Raw genomic sequence first — 26213 nt, forward strand, 5'->3', positions numbered from 1 at the left:
TCTTCTAAAATCAACCAACTGTCACGTCCATGGAGTCTGGGTTTCCACACTACATGAATCAGATCGACTCACCTAACAGGCCCCAGCATGCGTTCTTCAGCCAAATGGGATGGATGTGAACCGTGGTCTCTGGTGCACTATGTACAGCAACCACACACCCCAACCACATTCTGGTTTCTCCACTGCCATTAAGGAAAATACTGTAGCAGTTCATTATCATAAAAAAAAGAAAAGAATTCTTGCCTCTGTATGGAGAGAAAATAGTCTGAAAAAGGTCACAAATGTTTATCACATGATCCACAAGCGACAGGTAAGAGTTAAAAATGTGTACAATAATTTGTGCGTAACTTTGGGTACTCGCATATGCGTGTTCAAATCCACACACAAATACAAAGCAATCTGTGCACGTGTAACTTTACAGATCTAATAATGTTCGCTTTCCAACTGCTTCCTGTGAGTACAATGGTGCAAAAACATGTGTGACATTGTTTGTATTCACTTACAGATCGTTAAATGTGTGTGCACGGATGTCCTGATACGCACGAATCAGCTTACACGCGCGTGTGGACTTTTTTTCTTCAGGCGGCTCCGAAAAGATTCCCAACTATGTGCTGCGTTTAAGTGCTGGTGGAAAACTGGGACAATCTGGGCTTTCGGTGAAAGCGTAATTTCAAAGTGGGAAAGAAATAGACAAAATAAAATAGGCAGAATAGCTCGTCACCCCTCTATTAGGATATTCGGCGAGTTGAAAAGTGAAACCAAGGGGTCCTGAACAGAGTCTGTATGGGACGAGTTGGTGTTGTAATAAAAGATGCATGAGTGAAGAAGAAAAGGTGAGTTTCAGGGTTCAGCAGAACTGGGAAGAGACTACCTATTGAGGAAATGGAACATAATGTATTTCAGCAACTATAGATATTGACCAGTCGTATCTGTACAGTGGTTGTATCTGGGAAAAACTCAATTCCTGTGAATGGTGTGAAATTGAATTATTCTCTGTCATAGTGCAGAGTGAATACTAGCAGCATAAGAACATACGGGCATTCTGTACATGACGCGGCAGCTCTGATGTACAGTAGCTGTGCATTAAGGCTATAATGTCACCCTCAATATATGCATCTGACATAAAGTGTAACTGAAGCAACCGCCACCTCTCTTCACAATTGCTCAGACAGTATACGGCGCGTGGAGGCACAGCGGTCATGCAGATCAGCGTGAACAGTGAGACACATGTAACAAAATCAATACTTTGGAATGAAAAAACAAACAAACAAACAAAAACAAACACTGTCTCCATTTGCATGTGGACAATGTGTGTGTGTGTGTGTGTGTGTGTGTGTGTGTGTGTGTGTGTGTGTGTGTGTGTCTGCTTCTCTACAGGCTGTGTTTGATGTCATTCATTTTTTCATTTAAGCTACTTTTGCACTTCTGCTTTTGAAGTTCGTCCGTCATTGAGTCTCCAGGTGTGAACACCGCATCACCTTATAGGAGTGACATGAATAATTTATGGTGCCACATCCATCACTCACATACAAGAGAAGTGTGAAAAGGATATGGATGTTTTTGAATAGCTTTGTTAGAAGATACTCTAAAAAAATGTATCGCCTGTCAATCCCTCCTGGATTAAATATCAAAGTGTTTCTTTTATCTTAAAGATACAGCTGAGAAAAATACTATTTCTCTGCAGTTCATCTTTTTTCTCAGGAATTTAAACCAAATACCTAATTGAAATTAGAAACTCAGAAATTTTGCACTGGATAGTTGCATACTGATATGTTTAATAGTGTTTGATTTCTGACTTGTCTTAAGTTAGAAGCCATGAAGACGTGAAAATCATGGGAGTCCCTCAACATGACAAATTTCACGTTATTTTTCAACAAACTATAATCAGACAGGCCAAAAAAATCCTGTCAGACCTGAACACACATCTTCCATATTGAACACCAGAAACACTAGAAATGCCTCGATAAAAGAAAACGTTGCCAGGATACAGCAAGCACATACATGTATCTGTGCTCAAACCGTGTGCGGATCGAGGCTGTTCCTGCCCTTTTTGTCCGCGGTGCCCTTTTCAGACGGAAATACCACAGCAGCACTACAAACAGAGCTTCACACACACGGATCATTTGATGAGATACAGAACAAACATGTGACAAGTGCAAAGGACACTTTTGCTGCCGTATTAGTATTTATGGGCTACTCAGTTCTGGTCTTCCTTCACCTTGCTTGTATTTTTAATCACTGAGTATAATGTAACCCCCCAAATGTCACAGAATACTTTTCCAATATGTGCACATCACATGCATCCTTTCGATGGGAAATGTGCAGTGAAACAGAGAAGAAGAAGAAATAGTCAAATAATGTTGATTGTTAATCTCATTCTGTCCAACATTCTGTAGAATGGAATCTGTTTTGCTAAAATAGAACTACTCTGGTGCAGTCCTAATTGATTTTCCAAAGTTGTTGAGTTTCATGTGGCATTTCACATTTTTACGTATGTATTTTGCAGTGAATCTGAATCTGAAATGCAAGTATATTACTTTTCTATCCCATAGAAGTGTGTGTCCACTGTGAGATGCAACAACACACAAAAACGGATGTTTAAAAGCAGATTTTAAAGAGTCTCCCCCCGGGGGGACATCATCAAAAGATTATTTTCATGGTACTCTACCCGTCGACTCACAGTGAGGTCGTGTCAGAAGAGATAGGAAAGGATGCAAAAAAGGTTCCAGGCTGATTTTAGACTGAAGAGGCTGAATTTACATTGCATACATCTTCATTGAATCTCAACTAAAGTCAGCAATTGCAGACATATTAGTGATTTGATGTTTGGACATACTAATCTGTTTAATATGCACTGTCTCTTGTTTTCTAATCCCCCCCCCCCCCCCGTCAGTCCCGCTGACAAAACTTGCACTTAACATTTCCTTAAATAAAATACAATAAGTAAAATAAAATGTTATGTAACTGCAACAGTACATTTGATAGGCAAAAATTAGGAATCTCTGTTTTTCCCTGCAGAGATTTAAATACAGTAAGATGCTCACTCGGTCAGGCCCAAGTTGCCCTTTTTTTCCCACAGGAATGTACAGCTGTGGAAAGGACAGATTGCCAGAGAATATGAATTATGTGCATGCATGAAAATATTGTAATAACCTAAACTATTTAAATAAATTAATGAACACATTTCCTTGGCGTTAAGAATAAAAAACAATGGGAACCATACAGAATCACATTTTGCAGCATATGTTCATACACATTCCCCTCCTGCTGTAGAAAGTCTGATGCAAAACATTTTTATTTAAAAAATATACTGTATATTTACAATGGCTATCAAATTTGATTCCAAAGAACAGAAATCCTAGGTTCATGGGATTTAGTGAAGGGGAACGCAACTTTTTATTTTTTTAAATCACCAGACTGTAGCCAATTTTTTTGCTATTGGAAAACACATTCTCATTACTCTGAGGTCCCACTCTCTCGCATCGTTCGAATTGGAAGACTATTTTCTGTGATTAATTTGTCAGATAGGTCAAATTGGCGAATAGGTCTCTGGCTGGTAAAGAAATGTTGCTGTTTCTCTCTTAAAGGACTGGGCTGGTGAATGCAGAAAGGCTGCAGAGCACATGGCATTCAGTGGTTACACTTTACTGTGTCGTCGATTATATTCTACATTGATAGAATCCACATCTTTCAATCAACACCCAATAACCCAGGGTGGAAATGTTTGCAAATGTGTTAAAAGAAACTGAAATTTCTCATACCCTTTGCTTTGACTCTCAAAATTGTGCCTGCTTGGAGTTTGTCAAACAGTGCCTTAGAGCATGAAGAAAAAAATTGACATGTCCTTTGGGCAGAACTCCAAACAATATGACTAACACTAGGCTAATACCATCCCTACGGTGAAGCATGGTGGTGGCAGCATCATGCAATGGGGGGGGGGGGGGGGGGCTGCTCAGCAACAGAAACATGAATATGGACCAAATTGGAATCAGAGGGATTATTGAAGCTAAATCCAAAGAGAAACTTTAAGAAAACCTGCTCCAGAGTGCAAAGGATCTGAGACCATGGGTCGACAGTGCATCGCTCAGCGCAACAATGCCCTGAGGCATACAGCAACACTGGAACAGCTTCAGGTCTTTGAGTACCTCAGCCGAAGCCCAGATTTAAACCACAAGGAACATCTAAGGAGACACCTAAAGATGGCAGTTCACAATGCAATCCCTTCTAATCTGATGGGAGTTTGAGATGGTTTTGAATCATGGAGATGAGATTTCTGCCAAATGGGCCTTACAGAATTAATGAATCTGAATATATTTAGTAAATGAGTTGTTTCTAAAAACATGTTTGCACTTGTCATTATGGGTTACTGTGTGTAAAATGGTGACAAAAAGCAGTTTAAAATTAAATCTACATTACAATAAAAGACAAAAAATAATAATAATAATAGAAATATTTTCTAATCCACGGTAATTAGGAAAACCAGCCTTCACCTGCCGGTTCAAAACACTGTGCTCCAAAATACAAAAAATACAGAGCAAGGAATGAAATATTTGTGTTTTACTTAAACTCATGACTATAAATGATCTTGGAGTCAGTCTGCTTTTGCTTGCAACGAAGCAATTTTGCCCACAGTTTTGCTCTGTCAACTCTTTTTTTTTGGTTCATATCCTAAAATATGATAATATACAGGGTTTATGGTGGCCGACATACTTTTATGAGAGGGATTTTCTTAAATTCTTCCTAGGACTCGTTGTATGTTGTAAGGGGGTTGACAGCATTTTGTTAAAGGGTATTTTGAACACATGGCCGTTGATGGAGCAGGTGCTGCTCAAACATGTGACTTCTTGTCTTTTGGATTTTGTCTGCCACTGCAGCACTCCTCAATGTGTGTTAGTTGCTGTGAAGTCTGCTGTCGTGAACTTTTCATTGCAGCAGTTTGAATCAAGATGCCGGTCTCTATGCAACGTTAGACCACAGAGAATCTGTACTGGGATTTCATCTTAGTCTGAAATCCTTTTAATTGCATCTCAGATGTCGTGACGAAAAGACGGCTGACAAGATTAAGGTTTTTCACTGTGCTCTGCAGACTGCATCTAAATGTGCAGTAGCAAAGAAAGAGATGAGATGTACCATGACATGTAGCGTCACACTGTGTGCGTACAGTGTGCAGGTGTGATTCCAAGACTGAATATGTTACACAAAGAAACAACCAAATACAGAGGTAACAAAAAAAGATGACGTTCAAAAGCACAATTGAATCTCCAAGATGTCAAATATAACACTGTAAAACAGTTTCTTTATTGATGTCTGTTCCCAGTGGAAATTAAAAGATTGCTGAATAAACCACTGAGGGAAAATCAATCACTTTTCTATTGTACCATCACCTTTTTTAAATTTAGCATCTGCTCAGGGTTTTGGGTTTACTTCCTCGCTCCCAGCAGCCTGTACTCATACACTGCTCCACTTAAGACATAAAACAAGCTAACAGCTGATGGGTCGCTGCAGATACTGAATTCTCCTGATAGGCCTCATTAAGTGGGTTTGAGCACTACAAAGTGGTGGCAGCAACTGGTGTTGTTTGCTTTGATGCTGCTGGAGCTGGGTTATTAGGCTACACAGCCAGCAGTTTGGTAATAGCTAAATTCCGTGAGTGTTTGGATTATGGACATCTGCCTCTTTGTCTGGTCCACATTCCCTTTTGCTAGGATGGAATGTGTGCATGTGTGTTTCTTGTCCCCTCTCTCCTGAGCGTGTGCTAATGGGCGTGACCACCGCTTCCTCCCCACCAATCACTCCACGGACATGATTCTCATCACTCAATCAACTACTCACATGTTACAGTGTAAAACCTCCAGTCCAGTCACCACCCCCTTGCCAGAAAGTCGCCTAATGCCTCGGGCACACTACACGATTTTCAAAGTCATAAGATCGCTGTACCGTTCCTACTAGACGACGTGCTGTCTTGTAATCGCTAGGCCTTCAGTCGTTGTGCTGTTCACACTACGTGACTCGTCTGCGACAGGGAGTTCACACTACACAATCCTTCACCAGGAGAATGATGTCTCCAAAGTACGTTTTTTTCACGAAAACAGGGAAACGGGAATCGTCAGATTCACGATGGACGTCACAAACTGTGGTGTTCAATATATTACAGAATACTCTTGTGTTGAAAGTCAGAAACAGGAAGTAGTTTGAGTGTTGTGTGGACGGAGAGAAATAACTTGACGCCTTAATATGTGGTTCGCCAGTAAATAAAGTCAGCTCGAGGTTAAAACGCACGACACGACAGAAACAAGCCCTGCAACTAGTCTGCGCGATGGTTTGTTCAGAAACACGGAAAAGGAAAAGGTTGAGAGTGTGGGTGAAGAATGCGGTTGTGTTGTTGTGCTACAGTTCCTCCCCCGGGTTTTGCAGTCAATGCGAACACACGTCCAGATATTTAGCCTGCTAGATATCTGGCAGACGTCGGCGAGGCCTCGGTGAGTCACTTTATTGGCGTCGTTGGTAGTTCACACATAGCGATGGAGTGCCGATTTTGCGAGCCCGGACCGATTTTCCTCCGATTTACTGTGAGCTCCAGGATTTGTCGGCGAGCGCAAAGTCTGGCTTAGAATCCTGTCATGTTGTGGTTTTTTTTGGATGCATGCCCTTTTCTCCATTAAACCCTGCCTGTCCTCCACTTGCCTCAGGATCACCTACGCGCCTGCTCTGCTTCGTCACACTCAGCCAGCCCCCTCAGCCTCACTGTTCCCCGACTCCCTCACACGCACTCACTCCAACCTGCTCCCCTGGATTCCCCCACACCAGACTCTGCCCCTCTGCCCAGACTCTGGATTCCCTTTTCCCCCCTTTGTTCCCTTCTCCCACTGTGACTCACATTATTCGCTCATCCGATTGTATATACACTGTTTATTCTTGCAATACATATAATTGTAATTGCCTTTTGTCATCCTGACAGTGAGAGCAAAGCCTCGCACTGGACAGCAGTGACAACCCCTGCAGTGTCTGGTCTTTGCTCCCAGTGCGCTTGGAGGTCAGACCCAACACAAATAAGCTTGTCAGCAGCACAGTTACAGTTAGTCACACACACACACACAGTGATTTTAGCTTCCTCAGGCTGAACACCACAATTGCAGGTACTTTGGACATCTGTGACCTTACCACAGCAGCACAGTCGTGTCACTTTGTTTTGCACTATGTTCAGCAGCTTCCTTAAGTTGTGTTCTGTTGAACTCTTTGTAATCATGAGCCAGACTAGAACACTGTTCCATTACATTGTTATATATAGGGATGGGTACCAAAACCAGGAATAAAACGGGCCCCGGGGGCTAAATTATGAAAGACTGAATTATCGATAAGTCTGGTTGTACTTCACCAAATTGAGAGATCGAGACAACGCTCATTGCCACAAGTGCAACATATGTTTTACAAGTAAAGGCATATGAGCAATCAAAACATTTAGTGAAAGTTAGACCACATTCAGGTGGAGAAATGTACAGTTTTTGACAACCTAGCTTGCATTTGGTCTCCCGTTTCCCCCTCCACCTCATGTATGTTAAATTAGCAGGAGTGAACACAGAGTGAAGTTTGTTGTACAAACATAGGTTAATAGCACATATATAATGATAATATATATATATATATATATAAGTACCGGATCGATAAGCAGTATCGATAAGTGTAGTAGTACCGTTAAAAATGTTAACTACACCCATCCCTAGTTAAATACCAAGTCTGCTGCACTGGATTCATTAGCTCGTACTGTGCGTATATAATCGGTGTCATGCTGTCATACAGCTGTGCTGCATTTTGCTCTACATTTAGTGTCAATCTGGCATTCTATGTCTGTCATGTAACGTCACAAACAATTAACTCTGCCAAACTACAGCGGCACTCGCTGTTTTAATGGTGTAACAGTGACTCACATTCTGTAGACTCCTTATGGAAAAATGTTTTAAATACTAAGCCCTGCTAGCTGGCTGCTCAATGAGACTGTATGGGCACACAGGTATTTAAGAAAAAAGCAAAAATAAAAATCTTCTCATGGCAAGGTGGCAGTGGGGGTCAGGTGGCTGGTGGTTGTTTACATACACTCAATATTTCCTGCTACTTTTGCATTAATGTTAAAGCACATTAACTACTTGGTTGTGAGTGGCCCAGGCCCTGGGGACACTCTCAATGCGGTCTCATGAAAAACAGTCCACAAGAAAAAAAGTTTCCCTCAAATTTGTTGTAGCAACACAGCTTTAATCGCAGGGTGCAGTAGTGCACTGATATACTGGATGGAGCTTTTACACAAAAGTTAACATAATGTGAGGAGCAAATGTCTATGCAAAATCCACTATAAAGCCAATAACTGCACCAAAGGATTATTCAAAATAGCAACAGATATCATTGCCATTCCTAGTATCATGCAGCTAAAAAAAAAGGTTAAAAATGTATCTGAGAAAGCCACCATCAACAATTCTATTTAACCATGTTTAATTCAGGGTCTGTTTGAAGAGAGCTTTAGGCCTGAGGCATGGGCACTGGCAAACCCTGATGTCTGTACCAACTCTTACTGACTGTAGACTTAAGAGCGAATAGTCCAGTTCAAATCACGTGTTTGAACAGACTTAGCAACAGTGCAGAGTCAGCTCTAACATCACAGACAATAACCTGCCATGTTAGATCTCAGTTGCACCTGTGACTTAAGACACAAATTATTCATTGACTTTGACTAGGACTCAGCAAAAAGGTAATTCTGGCATGAAATAACAGAACCCTTTTTACAAAAAGAAAGTTTTACAAAATTTCATTAAACCCAGAAAAACTTAATCAGATTTGCATGTCCACCGTTCACAGCAGAAATCTGCTCACAGTCAACCTCAATCTGAAAAGAGGTTCAGCACACCAAATTGAGATCTTCAAGGTGAGCCCATTAACTTGAAGAACAATTATTTTTTTCCTGGCTACACTACAGGCTATAATAGATGAAGTTGACATTCAGAACTCAAAGCCAGCTGGGATTACATTAGGTGTGATTAATGAACATTAATATGCACCATGGAAAGAGATTAATCAGCCTGATTATAACTCTGATAACAGGTCCAATATTATACTGTAAATCGCATAATCTTTACACTTTGATTGTGATGACTGAAATATGGCATTTTTCAATATACCAGCAGTACATCAATCATCAATTCAGTCAACATCAGCATAAAATGATTTGTAGCATACTCGCTGATGTTGAGCCAAGGTGCATTTACTTTACATCCAGCTGTTTTAATGAGCATTTTTAATTAATAAAGCCTCACATTTGAAAGATAAATTTCATGAAGTTGGTGTGTCGATAAAAGTCAAATGCCACTTTGCCATGAAACAATTCAGCAACTAAGTTATCACATGTAGAAATCACGTGGTATACCCCATCATTGAACCTGCTCTCTGCGTTCAGCTGAGATTCATTGGTGTCCTCGGTCTTGATCCGGACCTGACATACCATCCGTACTTGTCTGGAACTGAGTCATCGACGATCAGCACAATGTCTCCGGTGGCAAATTCGCGAGATGGTCTGGACCACTTGTGGCGCTCTTGAAGCTGCGGCAGGTACTCCCTACCCATCGCTTCCAGAACATGTCTGCCATATACTGGATTTGCTTCCACCTTCTGCGTGTGTAAAGATCCTGGTCACTAAACAGGCCTGCTGGTAGAGACGGCTTGGACTCGAGGAGCAAGAGGTGATTTGGCCTAAGCGCCTCAAGATCATTTGGGTCACTGGTCGCCTTTGTTATAGGCCTACAGTTGCTGATGGCTTCTGCCTCGCAGAGCAAGGTGTTCATGCCCTCCTTGTCTAGTGTTTGTAGCTTCAGGGTGGCATTCAGGATCTTCTTTACAGACCTGATGATCCTCCCCCAGACCCCTCCGTGGTGGGAACCAGCGGGAGGATTAAATATCCACTGGACCCCACTCTGTTGCAGACTGCTTTCAATCTTTGAGCTATTCCATTCCTTAATGGCCTTCTTGAGCTCATGTTCAAAGTTTGTCTAATTGTCTGAGCGAGGGATTTTCACTTGGCCTCTTCTGGCGATTAGACGAAGAAGGGCGGCTATGCAGGAGTCCGTATCCAATGAGGACCCTACCTCCAAGTGTATTGTGCAGCCCGCTAGGCATGTAAATATCACTCCATACCTCTTCAACCTTAATCCGTCCTTGTTTCACCTCGAACGGACTGAAGTAGTCCAACTGCAACTACTGACCCAAACAACCACCGAATAGCCAAATGGGATTATTTACATTTAACAAAATTAAAGCACATCCTAAAAAATCCCAGAACTGAGGACAGGTGCCCCTCAATGCCCAGTTCACATCCTGAATTTTATTGGACAATAATCTTTACCAAAGTTATGGAAAGAAGATGTGCCGGAGTACTACACCAAATCACAATATCCAGTGATTTTGTCTTAAAGCAAATAATAACTCAACTGAAAAACTGACATTAAACAATCAAGCCCTGGCCCTTACTCACTTGTGGACTCGGATGGACTATTGATGTAATTACATCAGTTGACTGACTGTTTTGTCTTTTACTGATCATGAGATCATGTTATGTTTCCTAATTCTTCTTTTAAGTACATTTTCCCATTTTAAGAATTTAATAAAATCGATTTAAAAATCACAAAAAGGTTGTGCAAATCTATAAAGCAGATGTAGAGCTATTTAATTGTATGAATTAAAAAGTCGACATATTATTGTTGCTACATTGTGTAAAAACTCAGGGGACAACCAGAAATCCTAAGGATTCATCATCTGGGGACTATGGATATATGTGTCCAATTTATTATAATCCATAAAATCCATAAAATAAAGCCTACATATTTCACTAAAAAGCAAAAAATGTCAACCTCATGGCTCTGCTAGAGAATGTATCTGCAGTACCAGCTTCAAACAAAGACAAAGCCTGCTCCTTCAAATACATACTAAAGACTTAACAGAAAAAAAGAGGGTTTTATTTTCTAATGGTGTGTATGTACATTTAATAATCATAACTGGAAGCATAGAGCTGAGGATCCTCCTGTGTGCATTTAGAAAGCACAACCAACCACCTCATCCAGTGCACTCTTATTACTACTTTTTTGATCTGAATCAATCAAGTTGTAGCTCGATGGACAAAAGTGGTGAACCTGCCAATGCCCAACATTACTATCCCTACAACCGTGTTGCTAACGTGACTAAAAATCTGAACCATTCACGTAAGCTCATTTATCTTCTTTCCCCTCTTCACAGCGCCCGTCACTACTACATGGTGACATTAAGGCTCAGTCGTCATAGTATTCATGTATGAGAAAATGTGAGGAAAAGATGAGCCAAGGATCAAAATTATATTTCATTTATATTTCAATCAATATACAAGAGTGGAGTGTTTTCTGTGCAAGTACAGGAAAAAAATACTGAAGCGGGGGATGTGATTACAGAGGGAGACTTCACAGGATACCACGGTGGCTTGTGTGAGACTGCAGTTATAAATATACTGATATGAACCCATAGTATATTTTCTTCCTTTTCTCAAAACAGTAAAATTAATTTATGGATGTAGGTGTTGCTTTTTTTCATTTTTGATTTGGATTTTTACAAATGCATTTTGTAACAGTAGTGTTGTTATTTTCACCTCCCAGACAAAACAGCTACACCGTAATGAGCCCAATGTTTGTCCTTCCAATTCAAGCTCTTTGTGACAATCTTTGTTAAAGGACTTGTTAAAGCAGGTGAATGTTTCTATAGTATAATCCTGATATGCAAGAGACTCATTTCTGTTTCAGAGATTATTTGTTTTGCTCTAAGACCACACCTACTCTTGCTTTTTAAAGAACAAGCAAACAAATGACAGTGTAACATGTGATAGGTGTGAGGTTAACTTACTGGGCTGATTCTCTATGTCCATTACATGTTGTATTAGGTACTGTCATCACTAGTCTTTGAAAGCATGCTAGGTGACCATCATGCTGTTTTTACATGTTAGAAGCGATTGTTTTTTCTTTGGTGTGGAGGTACTCTGTCATCTAGAGTACTCAACTCTCATGCATTTACTATGCAGCCAGTTTGTATTTTACTGCAGGTCATTCTTTCTTAAGTTTAATGCAGCAGCAACAAGGTGGCTTCTTTCCCTCTCTCTCTTTCACAAACCAGCTGTGAGTGTGATTAAGAGAAAAGCAAAATTGAGAAACTTGCCATTTATGTAATTGCTATTTGCCTGCTAACCATCAGTAACAAAGGATGGCAGTAAAATAAATGGTATCTTCAATCAATACAAGGGCGAATATTATCGTTCAGCCCAAAAGCTACAGACAGCATGTTTCAAGGACTGTTTAACGGCTTAATAAGGGTGAATCCAAGGCTCAACAGTAAAACATGGCATGTCTAAATTGTGAGGTGAAGATTACCTTATGAATCAAGCTGAATGACAAAAAAGCTGCAGACCTGTTTTTCAAAATTTTTATACAGTCAATGCTAAAATGAATAATAGTCCAGGCAATTTTTCCAGACTGCACAACTGTGTACTTGTTTTTGAACGGGGACACAGCAAGAACTGTGAGTACTTGTGGCAACGTGGGCTTTTAGAAGATCAAAGTGTCTGACTGGAGTAAAGTCACCAGCTGGAATCATCACAAGGGCTTTCAATCCTGACTTGAAACCCCTGCCCTGCCCCCCCCCCCCCCCCCCCCCCCAAAAAAAATCCTTTAATCTTTAGTCACCATACGTACAGACTTCCTGTGAGCAGATCATGGAAAAAAGACACTGATGTGATTTCCCACACAAGGAAACCAGGTAAGTGCACTCATTAGTCATAGGAGGCTTCCTGCAGGGTCAAAAAGGGCAGAGATTGTGGATAATTAAATGTGGTAAATGAAACGCTAATTGAATCAGCGACCCACTGCTTCTGATTCTTGTATAATTCCTGAGTAGCAGACCAAAAAAATGGCATTCATTTTCTTTCGGGAAGAACAGGGGGGCGGGGGGTTGTTGTAATTATGGCGCCTCACGAATTGATCACTTTTTAATCAACATTAAGTAACAATCAAGGTAAATGTGATTTTACAGACTCAATTAAAGAGGGAGAAGGGAAATAGTTTAAAGGCAAATTAAATCTTACTTTAAGTGATCAAATACATATGTGATTAATGACAAAGAACTTACCCAAATAATGAAAGTTTAAATGTAGTAGTAGTGAAGAATAAATGTCTAATAAGCTAACTTAATATTATGTCCGTTTTTAATAAAAGCAACAAATATGAGCAGATTTGTTGCTAAGAGAAACATTATCGCCTGTTTCTCTTATTAACACTCCAATCTGTATTTGTATTATGTCAAATTCAAATCCCTGACTTCACATAGTGATATATTGACTTGATATAACACTTTGACTGAGTCATTTGTCAAAAGGTTTTACTGAGAATATCTGACAGCTAAATCTGAACGTCTTTAAAGAGACCACAGATACATTTATCAGTTTTATTTGTCAAGTCACAATCTTCACACTACACTCGGGATGTGGACTATACAGAAAATATGTAGTATAACATACAATCCTACGGTGGTCCTGATGGCTCAACACACTGCAACTTAAAGGGGCAGTGAGCTATTTTGGAGAAAGCCTGTCTCTCTCTTTGTTGTTGTTGATGGGTATGGGAGACAGGCGATCTAACCACAAGGCCAAAATACCTGAGTCGTGGTGTCAGTCACTGGCACGTCTCATAAGGTGTCGGGGAGTGATGATTACAAACTACAGACACAGTGTTGTGCAGTCCGCACCTTTTTTGTTTTGTTTTCAATTTCGAGGGCAAGGACTGCGCCGATAAACCAGATTAATTTTCCAGCACACAGAAATATGCAGATACCTTGTAAATTGACACATCATAGTCAACAGGTACATATGTCCAGATTTAGACAAATGCTCAAATGGCTGACCAATTGCAGGAATTAAAAAAGGAGCAGGATTACCAACTGGATTAGCCTTGACAGTGAGTTGACAGGTATGACATGTTTTAATGAAGACAACAATCCAGTATCTCGCTTTAAGTGAAGAAAAAATGTTGCTGCTTGTATATGATCATAGGTTTCTTCAGACACCTAGATGATCTGCCACATCTCCATGTGACGTCTGGAGAACTTTACTGCCAAGGTTTACCTCAATCAACTTCAAAGATTGGCTTATCTACAGACTCTGGTATTCATTTTTGAACCAATTACCTATCTAGGAGGTAATACTGTAACACTGAGCCATATCCTGCATCTCAGCCGGTATAGCTCAGTGGATTATACCACTGACTTTAGTACAAAAGCATGGAGAGGGTTGATTCCCAATCAGGACGTGGCTTAAAATCCAGTGTTGGCCCTTAAGTAAGGCCCAATGCTACCTGCCTACCTCTGATATAACTGGAACTGGTAAGTAAGTCACTTAGGACAAAGGCGTCAGCTAAATGGATGTAATGGAATACAATCAATGTAATCTCTCACACTGGCCTGAAGAAGAATCAGCCTCTTTTGGCACTAAAAGTTTTGCGTTTTAAACCTGCTAGCTTGTGTACTGGCAAATTGTCTGGCAACTCCAGACACTCTGGAGTTTCTACATCCGGTGCATCCCGACTCAAAGCACACACAGCACAACCCCAGAAAACATTGTTAAAAGTCCACTGGCCTCACTGAGGGTGCAACCACAATGGAAATTGTTGGCAGCACAAACAGCAAACATCTTATCATTCCCCATGTAAGGACCCTCAACAGTTAACTGGGGACAGATATCAACTAGCACCTTGGTGTACAGGGACAGAAAATGGAACCATACGCACTCCACAAATGATTCTGCAACCACCAGTCTTGGACAATACAGAGAAAAAAATTATCTAATACTACAGTGTTTCTTTGGAACCTGCATTTCCTACCTACGAGATGCATCCATTTGAGATAAAGGAAGAAAAATCAGCCTGAGGAGTATCGGGCCTGCCACTTTCCTTTGTTATTCTGAGAAGCCCTAAGAGAACCAGTCCGGTTGTTACCCTGGCTTTCAACACTTTTTCCAGTGCCCACTTGCCTGACAGTACCTAAAAATGTTAGAACTAACTATCAAACCCACCCACGACAACTAGACTTCTGATGAGCTGCCTCGCTTACTCTTTTTGACTCTTATGATCTTAAGTAAATGTCATTCTTGGTGAAAAAAATTAATCTGTGGGTTCGAAAATACCAATCAACCAAAAACACAGCCTCCCTGGGAGTTTTTAAGTTATGCTCCTTAGTGAATGTTGCGACACTGGCTCTTTCTTTTTAATATATCTAAGATAACCAGGTTGGAAAGACCCTCAAATGTGGCAACTTAAGATGCTGTGCAGCAGTAGTTACAGTGGGATATCAAATCTTGGTCAAATTCCAAGTAGGTCTGATTTTCAAGCTTTTTCCTGGGGAAAAAATGCTGGTGTATGTCTCAGCACAAGTTCATACTCTTTCAATCCTGCAGACATTACTGTTTCATAAACATTACTATCTGCTACATTCAAAGCTGAAGAGGCCTTCCTGTGCCTTACCAGAAAAAAAAACACTGCAACTACATAGTTCTGTCTCAATCGGACTACAGCACAAGTGAAGGTTCAAAACAATTTAATATCCACATCCTTCAAATTTCATGAATTATTATAAATTTAACCACAAGCACAAGTATTTTATATACAAGCTTATTTTATGAATATAATTCATATACACATGCTTTAAATTCAAAATTTAACACAAATTGAATTGTATAGATACCATTTAAATTGTATTGTTAAATTACATTAATTCTCTAATTTGGTTTTCCAGATTAATTCATGAGGAAAGTGATTTGGACCCACATACAGGCCTAGCTGCTGCATCTGAAAGACCTGAATTTCTTGCCAAGTCTTTACTGACAAGCTTACTGTAGGCAAGATAAATTAGAGTAATTAACTTGGTCAGCAACACCGGGCACCTGGGCATATGTGGTTCCAGCAGAGTTAATGTTTGCAGAGCGCTGCAGTGGAGCCAGAAGTTGGCAGCCAGCACATTTGCGTCCTTGGTCCTGGGTTTTCCAGGCACCCTGATGTTTTCAAACTTAAAGAGCACCTGGCCCAGCATCAGCCTCTGAACCAGTCACCTTGTCAGCCTGAAAGAAAAGGCTGCTACTCACTCTGCGGATTCTCTGGGCCAATCCACAACACCTCCACACCTGCAAGCAGCTCCAAGCTCCAAGATAAACAATCATTGTAACTACTCTGCACACAGTAAGGTGCCAAAAAAGGTCAGTGTCTCTCAAAGAAATAAAATTCTGCTTTCATTCCCCAATTCATCAGCCTGGATCCTGAAAAGAACTTCAAGTGCCTAGAAACAGTCAACTGTTACTTTTAAATCGGTGCCACACAACGCTACACCTTTTCATTCACATACACCACCAAAATGCAGCACTGACAACTATAGTATACTTGGACACGCACACAGGCAGACTGGTAGTACATTAATTTGAACAAAAACAAAGACAGCAATGCCTGCTTATTGTCAAGCTAGGCATTTGTATAATTAGATCTCTATTGTGCATTCAATCGTACCGAAGGATCTAATCAAGGACATGCACAAGGCTTAGCAGCAGCCTATTTGCCTTCTGCAGAGAGTAGTGGGAAGCCTGGTATTCCAGTAAAATACCAAAAATAATTTTAATGATAAATAATAAAAGGTATTGTGAAAAATGTCCAAGAAATCCTAGTTTGCAACTGTTCTGTATTCTGTCAAATGTTCAGAATTTCAATTATTGGAATTGTTGTACTGACCACTATGCAAGGTACTCCTTATCCTTAACTGTAGTTCTACCATGACCAAGCAATTTTGATCTTCCATATACTCTACATACTATACTTCATTCAGATTATAATAATTTAATTTAAGATGAGGCACGGCCCTAAGGTTTCAGAGCATGAACAACAGCCGATAGCTGTCGGTTCTGTGCTTGCTGCACAAAAAAATTCAGGGGTGTTCGTCAAAATATGTTTTTTAAAATAAGAGACCCAGTCTTTGACTTGGACCAGCAGAAGTAGAGTGTATTTTCACTTTCAACAAATGTTTTGACAGATCGCTCGTGTTACCACCTTAAAACAAGAGTGAAACAAGGCATTCACTCAATGGACAGAGCTCCAGGACATGAGAGGCTTCAAAAACCATATGCATTATGTCTACTTTCAGATCAATACTATACACAACCAACCGACTTGTTAATACTACCAGACAATTTAATTTGAGATTATTTGTTCAAACTGAGATATTTACGGTTGTTTTCTGCTTTGGACTGTAGCGAGACTGCTGACATTGACTATGGTTGAGGCGGTGTTCTTGGGCCACAACCAGCTAAGAGATCATAACTTGATTGGTTGTATACGCTTCTCTGACGTGGCGGGTGGCAACTGGGTGCAATTGGCGCATTATTCTGCTCCAGAGTTTTCACTTTCCTCTGACATTGGCAAATATTAAATTGTGGCGGAAAAGCGAAAGAAGAGCAGTAGATTGGTGATTTTTTAAAACCCATATATTGTTCATCTTTATAGGTTCGAAAAAAGTTGTCATTTGATGTTACATTATGTGTACAATGAACCATTACCCTAACCAAATGTCAAATCAAAGAAATATATTAAATGTCACGTTGTTGCCCGCCATCTTTGGAATTCCAGGAACCGTGACAATACAGTGTGCAAGCAGTAAACTAATGAACAAGCTCATTCTTACCCTGTTCTTTGAACCGTGTTCTCGGTCGCGGACATTCCTCATTGAGTTAGCAATGATGCTAACACTAGTTTACACCAGGAGTAGGAAAACAAAGTAGGAGCTCTGCTCCGTTACCGGCATCCTGCTACTACAGCGTCTGTACGACAGTGACCGAACAATAATACCACCTGGAACCACTGGGGGCACAGAAGTTGTCTGTTGCCTGTGTGACTTTGATGAGAGTTGTACATTAACTCTTCAGATTCAGTATCCTTTTATGCAGCTGATGACTTAAGTGCTTCTATCCATAAGTATTGATCACCATATCCAGTGGCAGAGAAGTCGGTCCCAATGATCTCTTCTGCCTTCACTGAATTCTTCCATATACACAGCAGTAAGATAGTGGCCATAGGAAGATCGAGTCATTCTGTCGATTGCATTTACAATGACAAACATGCTTCTCATTTGATTACCTCTGGGCTCCTTGCCATCCGTTGCTTGACAGATGCATACTGTATTTGTGTATGTCTTTGTTATTGTTCAGAGATGGTGGAGTTGACATCTCTCTCTCTCTCTCTCTCTCTCCCTCTCTCTCTCTCTCTCTCTCTCACTAACACGGACACTGTTTTCTCATTTCTCTGTCTAATCTGTCCCTGTCTTTCTCTCCTGCCTCTCACATATCAACATGAACATTTCCATTTTCTCTCCTTACTCAGAATCTTCCCCATGCTGCCTCTCCTCTAATCCTGCCATGGAAGTGACTCACATTACAGCATTCCTCAGTTTAATGCACTTAAATAGCATTAATATCTGCTTTCGCCTCTTCAGCTGCAATAAACACCCCTAACATCTCTGGGAAAGCCGCTTAAGAGCAATTGACATGGCTAGTGTACCAAGACAGCGACTCAGCACGTGTGAAAAGCCGAATAACTCATTGTAAAAGAATAATCTGCCTTTTTTTTTTGTACATTGGCACCCACCCGGCGCAGTGTGGCACATGGTGTACTGTAAACAGACACTGAGGGAACTTAGACAAGGAACAGCCAGCTCCCTGTAGTCCTTCCTTCACACTCACTGTGTGGAGGAGGTCTGCAGATACTGAATGGGAAGAACACAAGTCCCTGCCACCTTCTGTGCCATCCATGTTGCTGCTGCACTGACAGCCAAGGTCAGCTGAGGAATGACAGAGGGCTCCTGTGCCGAGATAAGACTCTCACAAACATCTGAACCACCAAGCTGCTCCTCGAAGGAAATAGAATCCTGCCTACATGAATGAATTATTCAGTGGGTCTCCCCCACCCTAAATAACAGCCGGCAAGCATTGTTTGACATCCCGAATGAATAATTAAGGACTGACCTTTTGTTCCCATTAGAGGTGATAGGCTGATAGTGCCATGCTTCGTGGGTGTGGCTGTTAGACAATGCGAGGGTGTTGTGTATAGGAGCGAGGGGTCTTCTGTATCAAAATCAGCCAAACGCTCACGCAGTGATGCTAAGAAAAGACACACCACATCCTTGTGGGATTCACTAATATACAAAGATGTCGATGTTGTCTCCGTTGATTGTTGCAAAAGCACAGCCTGAAACCATTCGTTGTCCCTACCTCCTTTCTCTCATAAGAATTGCACTGTAGTTTGTTCCTCATACATCTGAGGCTTTTTGAGTATGCCATTCAACAGCTTGTAGTCAGCTATGTGAATCAGAAATGATGTATTAACACAAAGTCAGTCCCAGCACAGCTGCCTAGGTCCAGTTTGGTTGTGCTCCAGTGAATTATGGTCTATTTCTGAGTGTTGTATTTCAATGAGGTAATGAATCACCAAACCCTGGACAGCACCAAATGCATATAGTATATTCAAAATGTAAACCTTTTCCCTCACTATTGAGCACATTGCGGGTAAGACAGAGTCTACATTGAAGATTGACTACATTTCAAAGCACGCATGGCAGCTCTTCCTTGGAGATTGATTGATTGATTGATGGATGTGCTCAGAGCGACACGATGCCATAAGTTTAGACTGTGCAATGCATCTTTCATGTGTATGTGTCATTAACACATACTAAAGTGTAAGGCAGTGCAATATGACGATAAATGTCATGTGGCGATAAAAACATGTCTGTCCTTTCATATCATTCTTTATTGCTATTTTTGTTGTGCCATGAATCACTGTATATGGCAATAGTGTTTGTCATTTGGATGATGCTTTGGATTCTTCCACATGGCACAAATGAAGGCAGCGACAACACAAACAAACATGGAGACGAGTGAATATGACACAAATGGGTTAATTCCAAAAAGGAGAAGGACTCCAACCAGCCATATCTATTGTTATCTGCATATGAAATGATCTCTATTGCAATATGAGATTTTGATCATGTCACACAGCCCTACTCAAATGGCTGAGCCAGCCAGCTGGTCTACAACAGTCCTGTCTCTTGTCCATACACCATTCAATACAAATTGTATGTTTTTGCTGTAAAGTAAAGTAATATTATGCATGTGATGTGTCAGACAATTAAAAAAAGAAAAGATTCAAGGTAATTGAAGCCAGTTGTTACAAACGGTTGTATTTTTGAAGTGGGTCAAATGTGTGAGACGAGATGACAATTAGATATAATAAAATGTAGTAAAGAGAAATATTCCTTTAGTGATTATAAAGTTATAAAAGGCAATTAATGATGAAAACTCTGGATTATGTGCAACTACTGTTTTACATGAATTTGATTCACAGGAGTGAAGTTGTGGTTAAAATGTGGGAAATCCTGCACACACTATGCTTGCCATTTAAGTGGTTAAATCACGAGAATACCGTTGCTAGGCAATGGCAAGATGGAGCCTAATGTTACTGAAGCCACAGAGGCCAACAATTTAGCAAACTAGCAGGCAGGTTAGAAAATTCAGAACCAAATCTCGATACAACTAAAGTGACAACATACTAAGTTATCTTTAAAACAAATAGTTCTGAAAACGTCAGCTAACTTATCACAGCTTGTGCCATTTGAAGGCAGCACAATTACTTAAGGTTCAAATATTTGATATAATAGTCTTCTGCCGGTGTCAATTTCGAGTAATTCTAAATTTCAGATGATCCTTATTATTGTTAGTGCTCGTACAACATCAAAGAAATGCTTTTGCGCATAATTTATGCCAAACCTGTGAACAAACGGTTGCTTATTTCCACATCCGACAACAGTGTCCAACAATTATTTATTACATTTCATTTGCAGTCAATTGCAATTCAATGTTGTATAAGAGCTTGCTGTTACAGTGTAAACTGGCTGAGATGCTCTACAGTCTCAGGAGGCTTTTCAGCAACAACAGGGAGAAACGGGGAGAAACGATTGGATGAGTGATTGTCAAGAAAATCGAAGGACAGACAGACAGGGAGGATCTGCATGGCTTTATTAGCGGGACTGAATTAGCGGAAATCAATCACTTTATCCATTTTGTTTATTTGTGAAACTGTAACTGAGATTGAGTGGACCAGTTCTTCTTCATATGTCCCTAATACACAATTTGTGTATAAAGGACATTATGAAGAAGCTTTTTGGATTAAGATTGTTTGTCTATGCTGCAAAGGCAATGCAACGGAAGGACAGTAGACAGTTGCAGTGGAAAGAAACTTCTATATTCTACATGTTCTATGGTTACTGTAATATATTTTTATGTAGAATAATACACTCATGCCAGAGAGTGAGCATTGTGTGGGACAGCTTTATCTTCTTTTAGATGTATGGAGGTTTCTGATTTATAACTTTCTTTCTTTTTTTGCGTGAGACACATCACTGTTCTCCAGGAACGGTTTGCACTAAGGTTGGGCCTCGGAATCCTTCACAGTGTGACGAAGAAAACCAGAGCAGCAGAATGACCGCAGTGATGAACGTGCAACAGTGAGGCAAGCACAGATTCCTAGTTTTTAGGCGAGAGAGAGAGAGATCATATTTATAGTCAGGGATACTAATAATTCATTGTGATCAAAGTGCAGATCATGCTTCGTTCCATCATGGAGCAGATGTGGCGGAATAAAAACAGAGCGTGCATTCTCTCCGTCTGCTCTCCAGCGGCTTCTCCAAATGGAAACAGTGAGGTGAAGTCATCTCTGCGAGGCTGCCGTGCGTCAGTCGTCATGTGCAATGCGCCGCTTCTCAGGTGGCTGCACGTAAGGAGGAGCGCCACCCCTCGAAGAAATGTGACATGCCGCACATCTCCTCAATCGGAGCGAGGAGTTCATGTCACGTTCTGAGCTTCTGAAGCTGTGTGCCATAAAGCACATACAGTACATGACGACTGCTATCACATTGCTCCTGTACAAGCATGTGAATAAAGAAGTCCAGAGGTCAGGGCTGACTGACTGAATGAACAGCTGAAATACTTTTCCTGTGTGAGGTACCACTCCATTTTCTTTGCTTTCTATGTGCAAATTTCCATGTGGCTTTAATTTACTGGGTAATAATATCAGCGAACACCACCACACATGTTCGCGCATGTCTGCACAGACAAATGTAATTGTTACTCTCAGGCCTCATGCATTCAGTTTTCCCAGGGTGCACCTTTCCTTTTTTCTTCCTCTTTTTGGTTTTCCCATCCCTCCTGCTTTTTCTCTCCCAGTGATGCTTTCTCTGCAATCGCACACAGACACACATGCCTGCTTTATCCAGTTTCATCTTCTCCCTCTCCTCCCACACACAGACACAGACACTCACACACACACACACACACACACACACACACACACACATGCGCCTGTTTCTTTCACTCTTTTATTTTCTGCATCTCCAACCCTTTCTGCATCCCTGTCACTCCTTCAATACTCACACACGCACACACACACAAATACACAACTGCACAGACATAGAAGCTCCTTCATCTTCTCTTTTATTTCTTCTCCCTCCCACACTTTTCCTATCACTACCTCCATGCACACACACACGCAAACACAAACACACACACACACACACACACACACACACACACACACACACAGTGGAGCTTGTTTGACTCGCACTCATTTTCTCTCGCTCACCCTCCCTTTCTCTTCCAATCACTCTCCCCTTCAGCACATACACACCCTCATACGTACCTCTTTCTCCCTGTCTTCTACTGTTTCCCTCGTCCCGTCTCCCTCCCACAATCACTTTCTCACACACACACACACACACACACACACACACACACACACACACACTGCCGGCAGTCCAGCTTCCCATGCTCCCAGCTGGGCTTGGACAGCTCTCTTCCTCTGGCCTCTCTGGGCCATCTGGAGTGCAATGTCCCCGCTCCGCTGGTCCCCTGCCAGCCGCTGAGCCTCCCAGGATGAACACAGCATCTTCAAGCACAATTTGTACGCGTCAAAGCTCTGCTGTGTGTCCAGTGACCCAGCTGAGTGAAGTCATTGAGTCTCGCGTTTCCCACCTCAAAGGGGGCTCATTCTGCTTTGATGACACCTGCGCTCCCCATCTCCCTGGATGGAGGATGGCGCCGTAATTGATTAAAGCCGCAGAGCAACCTCACTAGCAATTACAGCCCTGTATATGATCTCGTGGAGGGGTTTGTCTTTACTTGAGGAGTGAATGTGGAAACCAGGCGCACAGGTCAAGTGCCACAACATGAGTTTCAGGTCTAAAACAAAAAAAAACCCACTTGTCTTCTGTATAAATCACAACATGTGGCTAGATTAAGCGAGGGAAATCCCATTTCCATGACTAATCCAATTAGGATATGGACTTAGGGTAGAAATTCTCATTCGTCCACGGTTAAATTCTCACATGAGGAAAATACAAACAATCTTCCAAACAGCAACTGGAACCAAATGAATCCGTATTCACCTATGTTAGACCTCCTGACCATATAGTTTTATCAGACTTTAGCACAAAGGGCGTTTTTGGAGCTAGCTGACTTCATGACTATGATACCGAATGTATTTCAATAAAAAAAAAGACCTGAAAAGAAGACTTGGAATTAAAAGCAACTTAAGTCATTCAGCCACAGGTTCATCACCTTAGAAATAAGAGCCTTGTTCTGTTTTCGACGACTCTCGTGCTCCCTCTCAGCTCGACGGGGTAATTGATTCAAGCGAGTTGAGTCACAGCACTTGCAATTAAAACACTGTTTAATCTTTTAGAGTTCAAACTTTCTCAACTGGCCACCGACACGCAGAGTGATTTGCAAAGTCAAAGGACAACAAGCAGCAAACGTTGCTTAAGTGGCTTCCTCTGTTTCTTTGTATTCTTTTGGGGGCTTGTATGACGCTGGCACCTTTTACCCTGATTGCTTTGGACACCACCCCGGGACAACTCCAGTGTTAAAGTCACCACAAAGCTTCAGGTTGTGTTCGGGATGCTGGAGCAGAAATCATTTAAGCTACAAAAGTGGCGTAACCCAAAATTTATGCCTGGGGCCAGTTAGCGTGCAGTGGCTATTTTTATAGTCTAGTAAACACGCCAATCCTATGCGACGCCAAAACAACAGCACACACAAAACTCTGCCCCTGCCTTTGCTATATTCTGATTTCACTCCATCCACAGGCTTGCCAGGAGAGACACACAATGAAAGCTGAAAAGACACTGTGGCAAAATATGCACTACAGTAAACCAAATGATGAACTAGGGCGCATTAGAATTACAAGTTAATAAACTCTTCAGTGATGCACTGCAACCTATGCACAGAAAATGAACCCAATACGGGGACGAGAGGAGCGCCGCAGTCATCGTCAAACTTTGGTGCCAAGAAGGGTTTGCAAGTTTAAAAGAGAACGGCTGAATTGGCACCGAAGGAAGGAGGAAATGTTGAAGATTGTGGCAAGCATTGATGGTGAAACTTCAACAGGCAATCTGTGCCATCAGTGGGTCAACACGTAAACCAACTCGAGAGTGCTCGGTACCAGCAACTTTTGCAGCCATACTCATTGTGTAAGATCAGTAACAGACCCCGGTGAGGATGAAGTATTAAAAAAGAAATGTGGAGACATGACTGAAAACAGCCTCCCTGCAGTTTGACTGCCCTGCATCTAGTTCTTGCACTTACCTCAAACACCATGAAGCTCCGAGGGGAAGGTGTGAGAAGTGAGTGCGTCCTCCTCTCCTTCACTAGTTGATCAGTCAAGTCTCAGCACCGCCGCCTATTATTCGGGGGGGGGGGAATGATGCAAAGTGCACGGTCGACGCCGCGACGCGCATCGACTGTGCAAGACCTTCAAGTTTGACGCCACCCCGTCGATGGCCCGGCAGGAACAAGCATGACTCGCCGTGCCCGATGCGTCCAGAGAGAGAGAGAGAGAGAGAGAGAGAGGGAGAGATGTAATGTGGTCAAATCACGGTGCCTCCCGCGCCTTTACTCTCACATCTTTGCGCATTCCAGAAGGGGGTCTCCACGGACCGGCGTCTGTCTGCCTCCGGGCGGGCGCGCACGGCTGCGTCGTAGCTGTCTTTGAAAAAAAAAAAAGGAAAAAAAGAAGAAGACAAAAACTGTCTCCCCTCCGCGACCGGAGCCCACTTTGGGTGCGCGGCGCTCCCTTTGTCTTCAAGGCGATGCTGAGGCTGATGCTGATGCTGATGCTGATGCTGATGCTGAGGCTGATGCTGATGCTGACAGAGACGGGGCTGCGACTCTCATCCGCGCGCCTCCACCGAGTCCGGCAGCAGATGCGACGGGAGCCGGGAGCAGGAGAGGAGTGTCTCTCTCGCGGTCCGGGTTCACTAAAGACTCCTCTAATATGGATGAGCTCCGTGTCTTGTTGCCGTTGTTACAACGCCAGGTTTTTTTTCTTCCCTTCTTCTTTTCTCTCCGCCCGTGGCGCGCTGCGAGTGCAACACTGGATGATGCGCGCTGCTGCCACATGCAACTGAGCCACAGCGGAGGCGGCACGGAGTTCAAACCAAACCAAACCGAGCATCTCCGTCCGTCGCAGGCGTGAGGCACGGAGACCTGCCGGTTGGAGCCCGGCGTCATTGATTAGGAATCGTTTAATGCTGTTATTAGTTGTATTCATTTTCTGGCAATCGATGCCAAAAGGACTTTCATCATTTTACCCAGTAGATTCTTTTTCTTCCTCTTTCCATTCAACCTGCATGCAGCATTTATGGTACAAGTCAGACGACGTGTGCTTCCATCGGGGTCATGGGGTTAAGGATGGACTGCAGAGACATGGAGGGCTTGAGAAGAAGTTCCCAAACGTGTGTGTGTGTGTGTGTGTGTGTGTGAATGGTGAATGTTGAGTATATTAGAGCTGTAACAGTTAATCGATTAATCGATTAGTAATCGACTAGTGAATTAACGGCCAACTACTTTGATAGTCGATCAATCGGTTCAAGTAGTTTTTTATGAAAAAAAAAGTCAAAATGCTCTGATTTCAGCTACTTCTTCTTCTTAAATGTGAATATGTTCTGGTTTCTTTGCTCCTCTGTGACGGTAAACTGAATATCTTTGGTGTGTGTGGACCAAAGAAAAACCTCATCTTGTGTTTGGGGAAACACGATCG

At 41.9% G+C, this 26213-nt stretch overlaps 1 protein-coding gene across 1 annotated transcript in view; it reads right to left on the reverse strand.

Annotated features, from left to right (window-relative positions):
- Window positions 1-25999, reverse strand: part of LOC118302727 (carbohydrate sulfotransferase 8-like) — a 146718-nt gene extending 120719 nt beyond the window's left edge. Inside the window, exon 1 of the mRNA XM_035629105.2 lies at window positions 24761-25999. The gene's annotated coding sequence lies outside the window, so the exon portion shown is untranslated. The remainder of the gene's footprint in view (window positions 1-24760) is intronic.
- Window positions 26000-26213: the final 214 nt, after the last annotated feature.

The sequence above is a fragment of the Scophthalmus maximus genome, chromosome 4, assembly GCF_022379125.1.
Source record: "Scophthalmus maximus strain ysfricsl-2021 chromosome 4, ASM2237912v1, whole genome shotgun sequence".
NCBI lineage: Eukaryota > Metazoa > Chordata > Actinopteri > Pleuronectiformes > Scophthalmidae > Scophthalmus > Scophthalmus maximus.